Source organism: Platalea leucorodia (genome assembly GCF_965183815.1).
Source record: "Platalea leucorodia genome assembly, chromosome: 4".
In the NCBI taxonomy this organism is placed as follows: Eukaryota; Metazoa; Chordata; class Aves; order Pelecaniformes; family Threskiornithidae; genus Platalea; species Platalea leucorodia.
This window is the reverse complement of record NC_138826.1, coordinates 120,468,577-120,474,536: the sequence shown is the minus strand read 5'-3', so window position 1 is coordinate 120,474,536 and position 5,960 is coordinate 120,468,577.

The following is a 5,960-nucleotide window of genomic DNA, read 5'->3' as shown; positions in this document are numbered from 1 at the left end:
AGATTGATCTCGGGCGTTGTCGGCACCGCGCTGGGCTGCAGCGCCGAGACCCAGGCAGTGACGTCGGTGGCACGACTGCTGGTTGTGCTGTAGCCACGCTCTCTAAAAACAGAAGTGCATGGACACATACAAAAAACCCTGTCCTTTGCATCTTACTCTGATTTTTATTAAGAAAACAAACAAACAAACCCAAACCCAAAACATTCCAGAGTGAATAATTTCCAAATCCGTTAATAAGCTTCACTAAAGTACAGACTGAGTCTCATGAATCTAGGAAAAGAAACAAGGGAGAGATTTTCTTCATTAAGAAAACTGATGGTGGCATTCATCTCTTTATTAAAATTAATGGCATTTAAGAGGGGCTGTCTCTTTGCAAAGTATTTTTACAGCTCTGTCTGTCAGTTTCCTGAATTTTATAGAACATTTTTATACAGCTGTTTTGCATTTGGCTTTTAGTTTTAATGTTTTCTGTTCATTAAATCACAAAACTAATAAAAACTAAACGATCGAGATTTCTCCAGCAGTACAGGAACGGTCCTAATGCAGAGTGTTATAATTTAATAAGCATCTCAATTGACTATTAAAATCCACATTATGATCAGAACTGTAATTCCAAAGATGAGGTCTTCTGAAAGCTTAATTTACTGTGGTGGGAAGTGGCAGCTGCTTCAACTCAACAAAATTAGCTTTTTTAACTTAGATGCCAGGGAAAACAGATGTAGATGAGACAATAACGAGAACAACAACAAAATCCACCACCAACACACAGGTTCATTTCTCATCACCAGAAGATTCAAGAAGGGCTTCTACAGACACATTAGCAGCGAAAGGGAGGCAAAGGGAAATGTGGACCCAATGGAGAACAAAATAGGGGGACCTAGTGACAAAGGACATGGAAAAGGTCAAGGGACTCAGTGTCTTCTCTGCCGTGGGCTTTGCTGGCATGGTCTGTTCTTGGCCACCATGTACCAAGCAGTGGAGTCTGGGGCCATGGAGCCTCACCCACGCTGCAGAAGACTGAGTTGGTGACCACTGAAGCAAACTGGGCATTTCCAAGTCCAAGGGACCACGTGGGATGTATCTGTAAAAGCCAACGTGACTGCAAAGCTGCTCTTCTGTGCCAGGAGAGGTACCTCAGGACTGGAAAAAGGCAAATGTCATAGCTGCCTTCACAAAGGGCAAGAAAAAGGATCTGGGGACCTCAGCCTCCAAAAAGATTATGGAATAAGCGCTCCTGGATTTGCCATGTCCACGTACACCACGGACAAGATGACTGGGAACAGCCAGCACAGATTTACCAAAGGCAAATTGGGCCTGGCCAACCTGCTCGCCTCCTGCGATGGAATGGCTCTGTTGGCTAGGGTAGGGCAATGGGCAACGTGCACCTTGACCTTAGGAAGGCTTTTGCCTTGTTGGGACAGGCAGACTGTGGGTGGAAAATGGGCTGAACTGCCCGGCTCAACGGGCTGTGATCAGCAGTACCAAGTGCAGTTGGTTACAAGTGGCATCCCTCAGCATTCGGTAGCGGAACCGATGCTGGTTTATCTCTGTGTTACTGACCCGCACAAGAATTAATCCTCAGGAACCTGGCTGATGCCACCAAGCTGGGGAAGCAGATCCTGCTGCTGGAGGGCAGGGCTGCCACTCGGAGGCACCTCGGTAGGCAGGTCGGCAGCAACCCCTGGAAGTTCGGCAAAGGCAGAGTGCCCTACCTGGCATGGAGTAACCCCATGCTGCGGGACAAGCTGGGTCCTGCCTGCCTGCAAAGCTGCTTTGCAGGAAAGGACTTGACAGACAAGTTGAATATGAGCGAGCAGCGTGTGTTTGCAATGAACAAGGAGAACCGCATGCTAGGCTGCATTAGCAAGAATGCAGCCAGAGGGTCAAGGGAAGTGGTTCTTCCCCTCTAAGAGGCAGTTTGTGAGACTACATCTGGACACTCTGTCTAGTTTTGGGCTCCCCAGCACAGCCATTGACATCCTGGAGCAAGTTCAGTGCAGAGCCACCAAAATGAGGGGGCTGAAGCACATGATGCACAGGGAAAGGCTGAGAAAATAGCTCAGCTTGAAGAGGAGAAGGCTCCAGGGAGATCCTACAGCTGTCTGCAAGTACCTAACAGGGGGACACCGAGAAGACAGCCAAACTCTTCTTGAAGGTTTGCAGCAAAATTTGCAGCAAGGAAAAATCCTGTTAGATGTAAGGAGAAAATTCTGCAGAATGGGGATGGCCAAACACTGAAACAGGGGGTGCAGAGCGACTGTGAAATTTCTGTCCTTGGAGATATTCAAAACCTGACTGCACACAGGCCTGAGCAACCTAATGTGACCTCAAGGGTGTCCCTGCTTTGGACCAGGAGACTGAAAGACATCTGTTCCAAACCAAATTATTTTAAGAGTTCAGCTATGCTGGTAGGAGCATCCCCCCAACTGACCTACTACAATGAGGAATGTGTATCTGAACACAAATCTATTTTTACCTCAGAAATATCAGGACCATTTTTCTGTTGTTACTATTTCCTCCTCTCTGAAGGCTAGAGATGTGGGGCGACAGCTTTTTCATGCCTTAAAAAACACAACAGAAAATACGTCAACATTGCAAGCAAAAGCACACAACAGCACTGGTTGTAATATCAGCATTAGCTTAAATGTGTCTTGGGTGATGAAGGAAAGACGTAGTGTCGCGGTCTGGAGATGGGGCAAGCAACGAGATACATACCTGGAATCAGAGTCTGGAGCAGCAAAGCCTGTGCTGAAGTGCTGAAGTCTAAACTGCTGCTGCTGGAAGCAGAGCAAGCCAGATTAAAGCTTGTTTAGACACACGCGGAGGAAACCCTCCATGTGGAGGACACATGGTTGTGGTGCAATTCTAGTTTGTCGGGAGACAGGCTGCCCAAAAGCAAAGTCCTGTCTCTAGCTCCTGGCTTCTGCTGAATTTCAAGCTTTGGGCAACCCCTACCCACCTACCGAGGCACTGCAGCCTGGCTTCTCTCCAGCGTGAGAAACGGGGTCTCAGGACCACAGCTGCCCCTAACTTCTGAGCTGTGGGCGCCCACCCACTCCCAAAGACACAGATGCCTTCAGAAGTACCAGAGACGGCCGGGTCCATCACAGCCAGCTCCGAGCACCAAGAGCTTAAAAACCCCCAAGCTCCTCCTGCGTGGCTGGCCCTTGCGACGCCAGCTGACCTCAGCAGTCAGCGAGCCGCTACGCAGAAGTCTCCTTCAGAGATGTTGCTCCCGTTGAGGTCCCACAGCTCCTCAGAGGGATCCCCTTCTCCCTCATGACCACCCAGCCTGGGAAAAATGCCTATCCAAAAGCTGAATAAGGGCATATTTTATTACCTTTCCCCTCTTCAAGCACTAGCCACAGAGGTTGCCGTCACGTCTTGTGGTCAGAACGCAGGTGTACCCCCAGCAGGTGACTCCTCTCAGCTGTTCGCCAGGTGTTCAGTGAAGAAAAAAAAAAATAAAAAAAAAAAATCAATAAAACAGTAAGTATTGGCCATCGTACCCATCCATTCCCCCCGCACTCAGGTTTGCTGCCCTCTCACTGCAGCATTCACACTAATTCTCCTGTCTCCTTAGAAAAGGGTCAGCCCCGAATTTCTAGCAAAACAGAAAATCAAAATAATACCTAAAAAAAAAAAAAAAAAAAGGACAAAACTGTTCTGACTTTATATACTGCTACAGATAATTTTAAGAATGTTATTTTTCTCCTGATGCAGGGGAAAAGCAAAAGGCTGAGGAAACCAATGTATTAAAGAGAGATAACAGCTTTCCAAGAACACATGCTACTTATCAAATGTATCGCTTAGGTTAGCGAATATTCCAATTATTAATTTTTTTCTTCTCAATCTCCGTTCTTCTCACAACTTCGACGGAGTTTTACAAGCAGCTTTCTCATACAGGCTGAGGGATGGAAGTTGGTGCACGCAGAGGTACCTGTGCATGCAAACCAAAGTGCATTACATTTGTATCAATGACTGGACATAGCTAATAAAACCAACTGCTCACTGGTGCTTTCTTATCGCTTTTCGATGCCAGCATCTCAAAAAAATTTGTTTAAAAGGAGATCTTTAAGTGTCTTGCTTAAAGCTGCACGTCTTCGGACTTGCTAGCCCCGTGCAATGCACCCTGCTACAGCTTACGCTCGACCTGCCATCTCCTCTTTAGCAAAACAAATCATAAAACTTCTTACACAAATCACGGCGCTCCTGAACTGATGCGGCGATGCTAACAGAGGACTTCCCACCTCAGTAATCACCCGCTCAGAGGCACCGTTTCAGCCGGCCAAGCCAGGAAGCACTGCGGGATGTAAATTCCAGCCAGCAGGAAACATCGGGAGAGGCTTTGACCATCAGTTCAGCCGAGAGGGCTTCAGCAGCTGCAAAGGGAAGTTTTCCTCTCAAAATCCAAACGGTTCTTGCCACGAAAGGTTGGCGCGGTGGTTGTGAATTCGCACTCACCTTGCTGGCTGGGCAACCTTCCTCCGCGCACCCTTCCCCTTGAAGATGAACCTTCTGCCATGCAAGGCACGTCCAGGGAAGGAGAAGTGTTGGTTTCACACCTGGCTGATGAACTAATCAACATAACAAGTAAAAAATAAAACCCCAATATCTACCAACAACTACGTTTTTCTGCTCAGGGTAAACTTACACACATCTCGCGCCAGTTTAAAATACAAGAGATCTTTGTAACAAACATGTACTTTCACACAGAAGTACTCGAGTGTTTTGCACGCATTTGATCTAGTCAGTTTTTTTTTTTTATCTAATAAAATAACCTATGTAGTGACAGTCTTGACCATGACCATAAAGAAAATGAACAGAAGCCAGCTCCAGGGTTTTGTATCAGGATACAGAACAAACTTCACAAAACGGCAGGGGAAAAAAAAGGAATTCAATCAGTGGGTTTTTTTGCACAGACAAATGGGGTTTGATGCTTTATTTTCAGAACTGCTGTGAAAAACCTAACAAATTTTTTTCTTTCCAAAGCAAAGTCAAAAATTCGGTTACTGCTTTGAGGTTTTGTGGTGAACACGCAACTCACAGACTTCTCCAGGGAAAGGAGCATCAGGTTCTGTGTGGTTTAGGCTACTCACAAGGGGGGGGAGGAGAAAAAAAAAGTTCTAGCTTTGCAAAAGGTGTCTGTTGAGAACACTACTGAGTGGAAAAAAGATGAGCCAAGGTTTGCCAGAGTCTTCGCTAAGACCAAGACTGGAAATTTAAACCTTGCACGATGCACAAGACTGGTTCACCTCTAGGGACTTGTTTTTCATAGGCAGAAGCCCTTGTAGTTCACGCTGGTAGCAGTAACAATTATCCAAGATTTTCTTCTTCCCGGTCTGAACATCAAGGAGCGATTCCACAATCTGGGAAAACCTTAAAAGGAGCTGGTTCAGTGAAGCGCACTGGGTCCTGTTCAGCAGAAGAACCGCACGGTGCGTCTCGGCAGAGCCTGCTGCGGCAGGGCAGCTGACCGTGCCGTCGGGGAAAAGACGGGTTTCGGCATCCGTTCCACTTACAGGGCTGCTCACGAACCCTCGTCCAGCTTACAGCAGGCACAGCCAGCAGGACTTGCAGAGGAAACAATTCAAAACCGTTGCATACTTTGTGCTGACAAGTAAAATAAACAGAATAAAGTGGATAATATACTTGGAGATAACCTACGCACCCCCAACTTTGGCAGGCAGGCGGAGATATTCTAGATTACCGCTGGACATCACAGCTTGCAGAATTGATCAAAGGAGTAGTAACAACTATCAACATAATTACACTTGCAATAAAATAAAAAAGGAGGATTTCTCCTCTTTCCAGTTTGTCGTTCAGCTAGGAATCAAAAAAGTTCATGCACTTATACAAGAGCAATAAAAAAAATTAAATATTTATTTTGCATAACAAGCTTAAGTTCAAGCTGCAATGTTGGCAATGTAGATTTTAAACACAGATCACAAAAGCGTGCA